The 15,244-nt window shown below is 37.0% G+C and overlaps 1 pseudogene; it reads left to right on the top strand.

Annotated features, from left to right (window-relative positions):
- LOC131278906 (putative zinc finger protein 487) overlaps positions 1-13,904 on the top strand; it is a 58,200-nt pseudogene extending 44,296 nt beyond the window's left edge.
- The last annotated feature ends 1,340 nt before the right edge of the window (positions 13,905-15,244 follow it).

Genomic DNA, 15,244 nt, shown 5'->3' with positions numbered 1-15,244 from the left:
CCCTCTACACCAAGATGGCTCCCTGGTCTTTTTGCTCATTGTTTTTCTTTATTGTCAGCTTCTTCTTGTTGTTTTTGCTCATTGTCTACTCATTGTTGTTTTTTTTTTTCTTGAGGAGGCAGTGGGAACTGAACCTTGGACCTCCCATGTGGGAGGCGGGTGCCAATCACTTGAGCCACATCCACTCCCCCCACCTGATTATTAACACCCTGTACTAGTGTTATAAGTTTGTTATAGTTCATGAGAGAATGTTCTCATATTTGTTTTGTTAACCACAAACCATTTTCTGCCACAGAATTCCTTGTGTTATACAGTCTTATGCTTTGTACAGTCCATTCAGATTGTACACTCAGTGGTTCTCATTTTCATCAGAGTTGTGCTGTGATCACCTCAGTTAATTTTAGAATGTTTTCATTACTCCAGAAGGAAAAATTGCCTATCCCCTATTGTCCCTTAGCATTGAAATATCTTCTTTGCCATTGCTGCAAAAATAATACAATAGTACAGTTAACTATTGTCCAGAAGTTATATTTGTTGTAATTTTCCTGTGTATCATCCTATTCTTAACTTTGTAAATGAAGAACATTTGTTACATTTAATACTGTTAACTTCAGTCTTCACCTACCACTGAAATCACTGTTACACATTCCCTAGATTATTTCTACCTTCCTTTCAATTGACATTTATGTCCACAGACTACTCTTTCAGCCACAATCACATTTATAAAACATCAGTGTTTGTTATGCCCACTGTAATATGTTACCATCAATTCTATTCATTTCTACACTTTTACAAGAAACCTTACTAAAAGTCTACATATATTAAGCATCAGCTCCCATTCTCAACCCACATTCTCCTCGTAACCTAACCTATGTTCTAGAGTTTACCACTGTGAGTTTACTCATTATTTAGTTCACATTAGTGAGACCATACAATATTTGTCCTTTTGTGTCTGGCTTATTTCACTCAACATAATGTCTTCAAGATTCATCTATGTTCTCATAAGCATCCCAATTTCATTTCTCCTTACAGTTGAATAATATTCCATTGTATGCATATAGCACATTTTGTTTAGCTAATAAATATAGTTGTTCATATGCATAGAATATTGCTATGAACATCAGTGTGCAAATGTCAGTTCACATACTTGCTTTCAGTTTTTCTGAATATATTCCTAGTAATGAGATTTCTGGATCATATGGCAGTTCTATATCCAGCTTCTTGAGGCACTGCCAAACTAACTTCCACAGAAGCTGCAACATTCTGTATTCCAGTGAAGGAGTGTTCCTGTTTCTCCACATCCTGTTTAGCACTTGTTTTCCATTTTTTTTAAATTAATGGCCATATATGAGTTGTGAGATGACATCTCACTGTGGTTTTGATTTGCATTACCCTAATAACTAGTGGTATTGAAGATTTTTTTCATGTGCTTTTTTGTGATTTATATTTCCTCTTTGGAAAAATGCCTATTTAAGTCTTTTGCCCATTTTATAACTGGATTGCTTGCCCTTTTATTGTTGAGTTGTATGATCTCTTTATAAGATATGAAAATCAAACCCTTATCAGATATGTGGTTTCCAGATACTTTTTCCCATTAAGTGGACTGCCTTTTTACCTTCTTGTCAGTCTTTTGAAGCATAAAAGTGTTTAATTTTGATGAGATCCAATTTACTTTTTCTTTCATTGCTTGTGTTTTGGGTTTAAGGTTTAAGAAACTACTGCCTACCACTAGATCCTGAAGATGTTTATCTACATTTTATTCTAGGAGTTTTATGGTGTAGCTTTTATTTTTAGTTCCTTGATCCATTTTGAGTTAATTTTTGTATAAGGTGTGAGATAGAAGTTCTCTTTCTTTCTTTTGGATATGACTCTCCAGTTCTCCCAGCACCATTAATTGAATAAACTGATCTGGCCCAGCTGGATGTGCTTAAAACAGCCTTTCAAAATATCACTTGACTATAGATGTGAGGTCTATTTCTGAGTTCTCAGTTCAGTTGCATTGGTCAATCTATCTGTCTTTATGCCAGTACCATGCTGGGTTTTTTGTTTTTTTGTGTTTTTTTTTAACCACTGTAGTTGAGTAATGTGATTTAAAGTCAGGAAGTGAGAGTCCTCCAACTTCATTCTTCTTTTTAAAGATGTTTTTATTTTTATTTTTTTAATTGCCTTTTTTTTTAAGATTTATTTATTTATTTCTCTTCCCTTCCCCCCACCCCCCAACCCGGTTGTCTGTTCTGTGTCTATTTGCTGCGTCTTCTTTGTCTGCTTCTGTTGTTGTCAGCTGCACAGAAATCTGTGTTTCTTTTTGCTATGTCATCTTGCTGCGTCAGCTCTCCATGTGTACGGCACCATTCCTGGGCAGGCTGCACTTTCTTTCATGCTGGGTGGCTCTCCTTACAGGGCGCACTCCTTGTGCATGGAGCTCTCCTATGCGGGGGAAACCCCTGTGTGGCTCGGCACTCCTTGCGCTCATCAGCACTGCACGTGGGCCAGCTCCACGCAGGTCAAGGAGGCCGGGGTTTGAACCGCAGACCTCCCATGTGGTAGGCGGACACCCTAACCACTGGGTCAAGTCCGCTTCCCAAGATGTTTTTAACTATTTGGAGCCTCTTACCCTTCCAAATAAAGTTGATAATTGGCTTTTCCATTTCTGCAATAAAAGCCATTGGGAATTTTATTGGGACTGTGTTGAATCTGGAAATCAGTTTGGGCAGAATTTACAGCTTGATGATATTTGGTCTTCCAGTCCATGAACATGGAATGTCCTTCCATTTATTTAGTTCTTTTTTGGTTTCTTATAGCAATATTTTGTATTTTCTGAATACAGGCCTTTTATGTCCTCAGATAAGTTTAATTTTAATATTTGATTCTTCGAGTTGCTATTATAAATGGATATTTTTTACTGACTTTTACTGATTGCTCATCATAGTGTATAGAAATGCTGTATATTTTTGCATATTAATCTCATATGCTGCTACTTTGTTGAACTTGATACTTCTAGTATCTTTGTTGTGGATTTTTCAGAATTTTTTAGATATAGGATCATATCATTAGTAAATAATGGAAGTTTTACTTCCTCCTTTCCCATTTGGGTGCCTTTTATCTCTTTTTCTGGCTTAATTGCTCTAGCTATAACCTCTAACACAATATTGAATATCAGTGGTGACAGGGGACATCCTTGTTTTGTTCCCAATCTATACAGGGAAGCTTTTAGTCATTCACCATTGAGTACAGTGCTAGTTGTGGGTTTTTCTTTTATGCACTTTACAATATTGAGAAAGCTTCCTTCTATTCCTATATTTTGGAGTGTTTTTGTAAAAAATGATGCTGTATAAATAAGTAAATAAGTGCTGTATTTTGTTAAATGACTTTTCTGCATCAATTGAGAAGATCATGTGATTTTTCTTCTTTATTAATGTTGAAATAAAACTAATTGATTTTCTTGTGTTGAGCAACCCTTTTATATCTGGGATAAAACCCACTTATGATATACAATTCTTTAAATGTGCTTTTGGACTTGGTGTGCAAGTATATTTTGAAGATTTTTGCTTTATATTCATTAGAGAAACTGGCCTGTAATGTTCTTGTTTTTGTAGTATCTTTATCTGATTTTGGTATTAGGGTGATGTTGGCTTCAAAGAATGAGTTTGGTAGCATGTCTTCCTGTTCATTTTTTTGGAAGAGCTTGAGTAAAATGGTAGTAGTTTACCTTGAATGCCTGGTAGAATTCACCTGTGAAGTCTTCTGGTTCTGGGCTTTTCAATTTTGGGAGATGTTTTTCTTGTGATTGATTCGTTGAGGTCTTATATTTCTTTTAGGGTCATTGTAGGTTGTTGGTGTGTTTCTGGGAGCTTGTCCATTTTGTCTGTTAGCTAGTTTGTTGGCATAGAGTTGTTAGTAGTATCCTCTTGTGATCTCTCTTATTTCTGTAGGATCAGTGGTAATGTTTCCCATCTCATTTCTAATTTTATTTATTTGGATGTTATCTCTTTTTTTTGTCAGTCTAGCTAAGGGTTTGTTGATTTTGTTGATCTCAAACCAACTTTTGGTTTGTTGATTCTTTTTTTTTTATTGTTGTTATCATTCTCAATATCATTTATTTCTGCTCTGCTCATTACTTTTCCCACTTTGTCTTGGTTTGGGATTAATCTGCTGTTCATTTCCCAGTTCCTTTAGGTGTGCAGTTAGGTCTTCATTTTTAGCTCTTTGTTGTTTTTTTTTTTAATGTAAACATCGAGGGCTATCAATTTCCTTCTCAGCACTGCCTTAGTTGTATACCAGAAGTTTGACATTGTGTTATCATTTTCATGTCTCAAGACATTTACTGATTTCTCTTGCAATTTCTTTGACCCCCTGATTATTTAAGAGTGTGCTGCTTAATCTCCATATATATGTGAATTTTCCCTTTTTCTGCCCACTTTTGATTTCCAGCTTCATTCCATTATGATCAGAAAAAGTGTATCATTCCAGTCTTTTAAACTTTATTGCAAAAAATGTTATACTGCTGTTTGGGGTGTAATACTCTATAAATGTCTGTTAAATCTAGTTCATTTATCATATTTTTCAAACTCTGTTTCCTTATTTATCTTCATTTTTCTATACTGCTGGATTTGGTTGCTAATATTTTGTTGAAAATTTTTGCATATAACTTTATAAGGGATATTGGTCTGTGGATTTCTTGTGATGTTTTTGTCTCCCTTTAGTATTAGGACAATGCTAACCTCAATGAGTGGGAAGTGTTTGTGCCTCTATTTTTGGGAAAAAGAATAGAGGACTGATATTAATTACATGTTCCTAGAATTCACCAGTAAAGCTATTTGTTCCTGGGCTTTTTTTGTTGAATATTTTTGATTACCAGTCAATCTCTTTACTTAGTAAAGATCTATTTGTATTTTTTATTTTCTTGAGTCCATTTTGTTAATTTGTATCTTTCTAGGAATTTGTTGATTTCATCTAGGTTGTCTACTTTGTTGGCCTAAAATTGTTCATAGTATTTTCATATTATTCTTTTTATTTCTGGAAAGTCAGTAGTAATGTCCCACTTTCATTCCTGATTTTAGAGATTTGAGTCTTCTCTTTTTTCTTAGTCATTTTAGCTAAATGTTCATATATTTTATTATTTTTTAAAACATCCCTGCTTTTCTTTTTTTTTTAAGATTTATTTTCTATTTATTTCTCTACCCCCTCCCCCAGTTGTTTGCTCTGTGTGTCCATTCGCTGTGTGTTCTTCTGTGACCACTTCTATCCTTAGCAGCAGCACCAGGAATCTGTGTTTCTTTTTTTAAAAATTTCTCTCCCCCTGCCCCCCAGTTGTCTGTCCTCTGTGTCTATTTGCTATATGTTCTTCTTTGTCTGCTTCTGTTGTTGTCAGTGGCATGGGAATCTGTGTTTCTTTTTGTTGCATCATCTTGTGACAGCTCTCCGTGTGTGCGGCACCATTCCTGGGTAGGCTGCACTTTGTTTCACGCAGGTGGCTCTCCTTACGGGGCACACCCCTGTGTGGCACGGCACTCCTTGCGCACATCAACACTGTGCATGGGCCAGCTCCACACGGGTCAAGGAGGCCCCGGGGTTTGAACCGCAGACCTCCCGTGTGGTAGACGGATGCCCTAATCACTGGGCCAAGTCTACTTGCCTCATATATTTTATTAATGTTTTCAAAGAACCAACTATTTTTCTGTTCTCTGTTTCATTTAACTCTGATTTAATCTTTCTGCCACAAAGCTTTCCTATCAAGATTCTTTTTTTAAAGACTCCCCCTACCATTTTTTTTAAAAAAGAAGCTTTAGATTACATAAATGTTACATCAAAAGTATAGGGGATTCCCACATACACCACCACCCCCCAGTTGCCCCCATTAACAACATCTTTCATAACTATGGTAGATTTGTTATAGTTGCCTATCAAGATTCTTAATTAACCTTTGCCTAGTTGCTGTAGACCTTTGACTAGTTCTAGAGCTCTGATGAAGTTGATTCTCATAGTGTTTACCTATTTATTCACTGTTTTTGTGGAGGGATGGACCCTTGGCCTTCTCTACCCTGATGTTTTTGTGGACATTGTTCTAAGACAATGACTTGTCTGCATTGATGTGTGGGGCAGAATCATAAGCCAGAAGGACCTGCACGTCAGAAACTTGGTATAGTCAGTTTTGCTATAACATGTCATATGCATTCTTAAAATTTGCTGTGCTTTTCAAAATTGTACAGTAAAAACCAGATAGCTTATATTGGAGAAATGAGGTGAGAGAGACAAAAGTCAAAAATTTCAGTGACACATTAAAAAAAAGACTGGAAACTTAATAAAAGTGGCAGCAGAGTTTTACACTTGTTAAATGTTTAAGGTATACATAATAGCATAAAAAATATTTACTGTTAAAGAGATCTTCCCATTGCTGGTGGTAGTATGTATTGAAAGGATTGCAAATTTTTTTGAACTGGTAGAGGATTTTCTGAAATCAGACAAAGTTTTAATACCATACATGGATGCATGTAGTTCATAATTCACAGTTAACTGAGATGTTTGACATGTGTGCATGTGTACATTTTATGTATTCCTTTGGGGCGCTGTTCAGCTTGGTACAGTTTTCTGTGTTCACCTAGTGTTTTCTGAAGATGAAATCCTGCATAAGCAAATGCAGAATTTGAGTTATGCTCAAGTTGTTCCCTAATATTTCAGTTGTTTTAGAACAAATAAGTACTTTCAAAACTAGTGTTATAGCTGAACTGACTGTGACAGAAACTGAGGAATGTCAGCATTGCTCAGTAAATACTGATAGGGAAAGTGGAATTAAAAATGTCATCAGATTCCAACTCATCCATAAACAAACAGTAATACCAGCTGTATTAGCAGGTAAATATGAAAGCTTTAAAATGTGAAATACAAAAAAAGTTGTACTTCCTTAACAATCCCATTTAAAATTGCAATCTTATGCTCAGTTAATCCATGTTTCCTTTTGACTGCTTTGTTTTTCTCTTCATCAAGCAAAACAGTCTCATATACTATATTATTTTCTTGTCTGAAAATTGTCTGAGTTACTTCATTGATATATATGCAGTACCAAGAACAATGCTTGAAATGAACTAGCCACTTAATATAAATATTTATTGAATGAGCAATTAATAAGGAGTCAAGCAATCTATTGAAAAACAGTAGGCATTTCTGTCTGAAAGAAACATGAATGCTAATAATGACTATATAAGAAAAAGCCCAACTTTACTGTGATCAAGGCAACACAAACTGAGACTGCAGTGAGACAGTCTCAAAAGGACAAACATTAAGAAGTCTTAGAATACCAAATGTACCAGAAACTCTTTCATAAGCTTGACACACAACCACTTTGAAAACAGTCCTACTTCCCATATGATGCTGAGCCTGCCCATTCCCTCTGACTCAGCAATTATGCTTCTAGGTGTATATGCTGGAGATACCAGGAAATATGTAAAAACAGATCTGAGGTGTCATTGTAATGACAAATAACAGGTTCCCTGGTGAATGGCTACTTGCAGAATGGTTGATGACTATGTTGTAATATATCCATGCTGTGTGCTGCAACAGTGTGAATGGATCTGAAATAAAGTATTGCATTAAAAAGCAATTCTGGGTGGATGGAGGATATATGGTAACCTCTTATATTTTTTATAATGTATCCTTTTTTGTGATGTATGTATCTTCAAAAAATACAATTTACAAAAATGATGGGGTTGGGGGAGTGGGGTGTAGGTTATACGGGAACCTCAAGTTTTTTTTAATGTAATGTTCTATGTGATCTATTAACTTTGAAACAATCTATTAAAAAAATAGTTGGTTGAAAGCAAACCAGACAATAACTGATCAGTAAATGTTTAAACAATGAATAAACCCTCTAAGAATGAATGCTATGCTTAAAGGGAAAAAACACGAAATATAACTGTGACTGAAAAGGTGATTTTCCATTCTCACCATTGCTGTTAAAATATGCACTAACCATTAAAGAAAAAGTTGCTACTTAAAAAAAAATAAAAAGCAATTCTAGGTAAGTCCTACAGACTGTAGAGTAGGTGTTGCAGCTCTGCAGAGGCTCAGAGCCCAGCTGGCACATGGACAGTACAGGGATTCAAGTCTCCTGAGTATACACCAACTCCAGCGCCAACCACAGGTTCAGTAAAAGTGACAGAAGAGATGTGTGTAGAGAGGTCACTTCTGAGTCCCAACTCCATCACACTCAGGAGCACAAATTCCAAAGTAGGGCCCACTGAAAAGGCACTGAACTCCAGAGCCATCTGCCGTGACCGTAGGGACCTGTGTGTCTCCATAGCCCTCAGGAGCACCACTACCTGGGGTTGTTTCTACTTTGGCCATCTGGGAAGAAGAGGTAAAATATGGGGGCATTTTTGGGACTTGGAGTTGTCCTGAGTGATATTTCAGGGACAGATGCAGGACATTATATATCTTGCCCATAACCCACTGAATGGACTGGGGGGGGGGTGTAGTGTAAATTACAATATAAACTATAATTCATGCTGTGTGGCAGTGCTCCAAAATGTATTCATCAAATGCAATGAAAGTGCCAAACTGATGAAAGAGGTTGTTAATGTGGAAGGAGTGTGGAAGGGTGGGGAGTGGGGTATATGAGAACCTCATATTTTTTAATGTAACATTTTGTGCGATCTATGTATCTTTTACAAAAAAGACAATAAAATATCTTTTAAAAAAGCAATTTTAGGGAAGTAGCTGTGGCTCAAGAAATTGAGCTCCCTTTTACCATATGGCAGTCCCAGGTTTGATCCCTGGGACTTCCTGGTTTAAAAAAAAAAAGCAATTCTAGAAATATACATATGGTATGATTCCATATTAATGAAGTTCAAAAATACATATAGGAAAACAATATGTGTATTAAAACAAAAAGCAATAGAATGCTAAATCACTGATTTTAATAGGGTTTCTTCTGGATTGGGGGATAGGATAGGTAGGTATTCGCATGTAGATTGGAGGATATTGGTAACATTAAGTGAGTTGTGGGTTCATTGTTGTTTGATTTTCTTTTTTCATTTTTTTCTTTTTTTGTGTTTTATTCCTCTTTTTAACAATTTTTAAATTTTGCATCATTTTTTATTTGATTTTTATACTTCATAATATACACATGTGTGGCATGCCTGATTTTTTTGGGTATCAAATGTTAAAATATGGGTAGAGAGAGTGGAGGTGGTGGTGATTATATTCTGTTATTCCAAGATGTGACTTCCAGTAGATCTCATCTCCTGTGTTTCCTTCTGCTCTCTCATGCTTTTTCTCTGTGAAATAGTTTGTTTTCTGAACCATAGGGACTTTTCCTAACCTTTCCTTAATCCCTGCAGTCATACTGAGCGCCAGAATTTCTTTTAAGCTCTTCTGTGTCCTTCATCTCTCCTCCCTTGGATTGGAGGATTAACCATTAGCTTCTTTGACCCTTCTTCCCTAAGTGCTTGTTCACATCTTGACTGCCATGCTTAGAACTCTATACTCTGTGCCTGGAACAAAGCTTGGCTCATCTAGTGGATGGAAGAAATCATCTCATCTACCTTCTGTTTGTCTCTCTTTATAGTACCTCTTCAGTGATTCATAAATTTACAAGACTTGAAGCCTGTTACTCCCAAATTATGTCACAATCTTATTTGGTCCCTTTGCTCTGGAGCCCCTTACTATTCCTTCCTACAGTAAATTCCTCCTGGGCTCTGATTCCTACATTTTCAACAAAGCAAAAGCTAAAATTATATCTCACAAATTGAAAATTCTTCTCACATCCTATTTACTTATTAGGTTTTTATTCATTAGAAGTACTTCAACTGACAAAAATGAAATTCCTTTAAATCTTCCATCTCTGCCATTCTCTTGCAGTTCTTGTTTCACCTTTGTAAACTGACTTCAAAATCCTTCAGAATCTCACTTTCACCTGACATCACTCACAAGCAGATCCATACACTTAGGTTTATGTTTTGATTCCTCTAATGTATAATATGAATTAGACTGTAAAGCTTCTGTGTGACTAGCCTGACAGGGTAAGTCTAAGACTGCCCCTAATACCTAACACATCAAATTTAAATTCCTCTTTGATGAGTATCAAATATGGCCCCATTTTGCCTGCCTAAATTAATTTTTCTCTGGTGTCTGAAATTTCAGCTCAGTTCTGTTCGGTAAAGTCTTCTTGATGTCTCTCAAACATACTGTTCCTCCCTTATTTACACTTCTTATTCCATTGTGTCTTGCCTGTCCATAGTTAAATGAACCAATGCATGAAAAGTGCTTAAAACAATACCTGGCATATAGTAGTCCTATTGCTAAGTTCTTGTTTTTGTTGGTTTATACACTTTTTAGGTTTGAGCTCACGTTTTCTATTCTCTTCGTGAAATATTTTTTGACTATATTAATCGTGTCCACTTAATGACTGGCATTTTAAGAAATTAAAATTTGGTCATAAATTTTGATACTTGACAAGATGTGTTTCTTGCCTAAGGCTTTTTTCCCCCATAAATTTTGATATCCCCAAAAGAAGGACATCTCTTTTACTCTTCCTTCCTCTGCTAGGTAACATATAATAGATATTTGATGATTACTTTGTTTATTGTGTAGCCTGGGAAGAGAGAGTTCTTTCATATTTATTCATTCAGAAACCTAGGAACTCTATAAATTGGCATGCTCAGGTCAAAATCTTCAGCTTATGAATCATTAGATATAAGGTGGCAGTGAGTCTGAGAGATGTGTTTTGAGGCAGTTTTCCCAGTAACTTTGGTGCACCCACTTACTTGTACATGCCGAGTGATTTATTATCCATTCAGAGGAGCGCAAAGGAAATTGGAAATATGGTAATACCTGCCAGGACATTAGGTTGTATTTGTGATAAAATAACAAAAGCAGCATCAAATATTTCAGAATTCTATGTTTAGAAAGGAATGCTTTTATAGAGTCATGGTATACAACGTGATATAGTTAGTATTGATAACTTCTGTGAGAAGGCTTGTTTTGGATAATATAGAACAGTAGTCATTTCTTGAAGGGTTTCTAGCTTATAAGTCAAGCTGACTGAAAGGCTTACTACTAACCCAGTGGATGGATATAAGGGCAGGCCTGTGGTTAGGCATGAGAGAGTTTTGGAGGAAGTCTGCTTTGTGGAGAGTAAAGGGTAGTCATTGCAGCCATGAGGAATGATAGTTATCACCACAAATAGGATTCAATTGTAAGGTTTTATCTGTCAGAAGGCAGATTTGTGTCTGTCTTATTTCTTGGTCCCTTCAATGTTGTAGGTCTTGAACATAGAACTGATAATGATGTTTTCAATGTAGATAGCTGTCATGTTCAGAGAAAAGCTTTTCATAATAAATAGAAAAAAGATAAATATTCTTAAAACTAGGTTGAAAGCTCTCTTTAAGATTCACACAGGAAATGAAACCAGAAATGGTGAAGTACGTGTGTGTGTGTGTGTGTGTGTGTGTGTGTGTATCTCCCTGCAAAGTAAAGAATTATTATGTGAGGTATAAGTTTATTTATGACAGAGTGAAATCAACAGGTAGAAATAGAGAAACTTTGATTTGATGACCTTGATAGGTTAGTAGTGAACAACTCTGGTAGAGGTGAAGGTATAATAGCCAAATAAAACTTTGCATCTGATCTTGTTTCAAGAATAACCTAAATGTGTGCTTTCTTTGGACATTGGATTTCCATGTGAATCAGAGCTGGACTGAAAATTACACTCCAGGCAACAGGGTTGTTCTATTGAACATGAGGAAATTTTTGCTTTCTGAAATTTTATTTGGCATTGGTAAGTAGAATAGAAAAGAGTGGGGAAATGGACTTTGCCCAGTCGTTAGGGCATCTGTCTACCACATGGGAGGTCCGTGGTTCAAACCCCAAGCCTCCTTGACCCATGTGGAGCTGGCCCATGTGCAGTGCTGATGCGCACAAGTGCCGCGCCACCCAGGGGTGTCCCCCCGCATAGGGGAGCCCCACACGTGGGGAGTGTGCCCCCTAAAGAGAGCCGCCCAGTGTGAAAGAAAGTGCAGCCTGCCCAGGAATGGTGCTGCCCACACTTCCCATGCCGCTGACAACAGAAGCGGACAAAGAAACAAGACACAGCAAATAGACACAGAGAACAGACAAGGGGGGGGCTCATTAAATAAATAAATAAATCTTAAAAAAAAAGAGTGGGGTGAGATTGAAAGCATATATATTAGTGAGGATCCTGAAGTAAAAGAGAAGCACCCATATTTTGATGTGCCTCCTCTAAATATAATTTTTATTGTGATATCTCCCCTCAATACCATTGCCTACTAATTTTTCTTGTGGGTCTACATATTATTCATTTAGGTCTCAAGCATTCATCTAAGCAGTGTCTTGTTTGAAATATTTTCTGTTTATTTAACTTTGTTTATTTTTTTAAAAGATTTATTTCTAACCTCCCCCCCCGCCCGTTTGTGCTTGCTGTCTGCTCTTTGTGTCTGTTCGTTGTGTGCTCTCTGTGTCTCCATGTTATTAGGAGGCACTGGGAACTGAACCGGGGACCTCCCTTGTGGGAGGAGGGTGCCCAACTGCTTGAGCCACATCTGCTTCCTGCTGTTATGTCTCTTGTGTCTCCTTCTTGCTTCATCTCGTTATGTCGTCTTGTTGCATCAGGTCATTGCGTTAGCTTGTTGCGTCAGCTCACTGTCTTGCTCATCTTCTTTAGGAGGCACTGGGAACTGAACCTGGGACCTCCCATGTGGGAAAAGGGTACCCAACTACTTGAGCCACATGTGCTCCCCCTGTTTATTCAATTTTGAAGATCATATTTCTAAAGTGTCAAATTCCTGTTTTTTTTTCCTGGACTCCTCTCCCATTTTCCACTACTGCAGACTGTTTGTTTTGTCTAAATCTAGGGGAGCAAGAAGTATGCCCTTGGGCTTACTTTCAGGCCAAAAGGCAAAGCTATACTAGGCATTTGTAGATTAAGTCCCCTTTTCACATTAAATGTGTTAACAATTATAAGGTATGGTAAATTATTTTCATTTCTAGAATTCTGGAAAGTTGATGACCTGATGGAGAAGATCCAGGAAAACCAAGACCAGCCTTTATGGAAAGTTGATTTCATTAACAAAACACTGTCTAAGGTGAGAAATAGAACATTAGGAAAAATATTTAGTGTGAACCCAAACCCAGTGTGAATGGAAAAATACCTGATAAATCTGACTTAGGTGGAATGAGCTTGCACTATATTTCAGAATTAATTATTAGTAATAGAAACTCCATTGTAAGGAAGTTTGATCAGTTAAATACACATGGGAAATTACTCCTCGGTATAAGGCATAGGAATCCTCATTCCAGAGAGGAACATTTTGTGTATGACAGAATTGTGAAGGCCATTAGTCAAAGTGAGGTCCTATTCCAGCATCAGAATATTCAAACTCTGAAGCAGCTTTTTGAATGTAACAAATGTGGGAAAGCCTTTCATGAGGAGACATCATTACCCATAAGAGAGAATACTCATGGGAGAAGTACATGAAATGTGAAAACCTTTTCTAATAATTCAGCCCTTCTTGCCCATCATAGAAATCACATAAGGGAGAATGGCTATGAATTTAATGACTGTGAGAGGAGGTCTGTTGGGGAAAAGTCAACAAAAGTCAACTCTGAATAAACTCTATAGAGTTCCCTTGGGAGAGAAACATGATTGTAATGTGAGTGAGAATAGTTTTAGCAAGAAGTCCCTTCCCATTCATACTGAGAGAACTCAACAAGGAGAAACCACCTTTGAATGTGATGAGGGTGGGGAAGTCTTCAAGAAACCAAATCTCTCTCATTATCAGCAAACATATGCAGGAAAGAAACCCTATGAAAATAATCAGTATGGGAGATCCTTTTGGCAGACACTAGTTCTTCCTTAACATCAGCAAACACACATAGGAAAAAACCTCTATGAATGTAGTGATTGCAGGAAAACGCTCAGCCACAAATCATCTCTCATAGTTCATAAGAGGATACACAAAAGGGGAGAAAGCTTATGAATGTAGTGAATGTGGGAAAACATTTACAAATAGATCAGGCCTCACAGGATACACACAGGGTAGAAACCACATGAATGCATTGAATGTAGGGAAACATTCAGATATAGGTCAGGCCTCATAGTGCATCAGAGAACACACACAAGGGAATGTAATGAATGTGGATGTAACGAATGTGGAAAAAAATTCAGTGACAAGTCAAATATCTGTGTGCACCAGAGAACTCACAAAGGGGAGAAGCCCTATGAATGTAATGAATGTGGAAAAACCTTCCTCTACAATTCATTCCTCATGGTACCTCACAGGATACACACAGGAGTGAAACCCTATGAATGTAATGAATGTGGGAAAACATTTTCCCAAAAGCCAAACTTCATTAACCATCAGAGAACTCATACTGGAGAGAAACTCTATGCATGTAATGAATGTGGAAAATGGTTCTCTGTGAAGTCAAAACTTAGCGTGCATCACAAAACTCACACAGGGGAAAAACTCAATGTGATTGTGGGAAACCTTTTTCCAGAAGTCATCTCTTATAGTACATCAGAGAATACCTACAGGGGAGAAACCTTGTGAATGCCATGAATGTGGGAAAACTTCTTCCCAGAAGTCATCCCTTAGAGTACACCAGAAAACACACAAAGGGGAGAAGCCTTATGAATGCATTCAATGCAGGAAAACCTTTTACCAGAAGTCAGGTCTCACTAAACATCAGAGAACTCACATGGGAGAGAAACTTCATAAATGTAATGAATGTGGCAAAACTTTTTACCGTAATTCATCCCTTAGAGTACATCAGAGAACACACACAGGGCAGAAACCCTTCTGCCAAAAGTCATCCCTCTCAGCTCATCAGAGAACACACACAAGGGAGAAAGCCTGTGAATCTACAAATGTGGGAAAGCCTTTTACAAAAATTCAAAATTGATTAATTCAAGAACCTACACAGAGAAGAAACCCCTGTCTACATCCTGAAAGTACAGAAACCTTTTCTTATTTCACTTACTCAGTTTGCATAAGAAATAGCACAGGGGAGAAACTTAATATAAACATGAGAAGTATTTTACCCAGAGTAAAGTCACATCCCATTGAACAGCAGATATTTGGAGCACCTTATGAAAATTTTGAATGTGTCACAACTTTCAAAATGATTCATTTTTGATCATATGTCAGAGGATTTATCTGAATGGAAATTAATCACTTTGGGAAATGAAAATAATATTTTTTCCAGGAAATATACTAAAACTCCTGTTTTA

Source organism: Dasypus novemcinctus, chromosome 6 (genome assembly GCF_030445035.2).
Source record: "Dasypus novemcinctus isolate mDasNov1 chromosome 6, mDasNov1.1.hap2, whole genome shotgun sequence".
NCBI classification, from domain to species: domain Eukaryota; kingdom Metazoa; phylum Chordata; class Mammalia; order Cingulata; family Dasypodidae; genus Dasypus; species Dasypus novemcinctus.
The sequence above is the reverse complement of the archived record's forward strand: the minus strand, read 5'-3'. Positions and strand labels throughout refer to the sequence as shown.